We start from the raw sequence: 297 nt of genomic DNA, 5'->3' as shown, positions 1-297 counted from the left end.
GGCGGCTGCTAGTCCGGCCTCCGAGGGAGGCTGGACAAGCGGCGCCCCCAGGTTGAGGAGCCTCTCGCTGCCTGGCAGCCCCCAGCTCTGCTGGTGCTTCGGAAACCCGCCTGGCCAGGTTCGCCCGCGGTGAAAAATGAAAGCAAATTCTCCTACAGAGGTAGCCCGAACTTTCCTTGACGAAGGCTCTCTCTTGAGCCTGTATCTTGGAGAACCCCCAGAGCGCTGCAAGTTAGCAACAGATTCGATGGCGGCTCTGGAGGGCGCGCGAAGGGTGGGGCGGGGGGGGGGGGGGGG

Source organism: Rhinopithecus bieti, unplaced genomic scaffold (assembly GCF_001698545.2).
Source record: "Rhinopithecus bieti isolate Rb0 unplaced genomic scaffold, ASM169854v2 scaffold_6022, whole genome shotgun sequence".
Taxonomy (NCBI): Eukaryota; Metazoa; Chordata; class Mammalia; order Primates; family Cercopithecidae; genus Rhinopithecus; species Rhinopithecus bieti.
Note: the sequence above shows the minus strand (reverse complement) of the source record.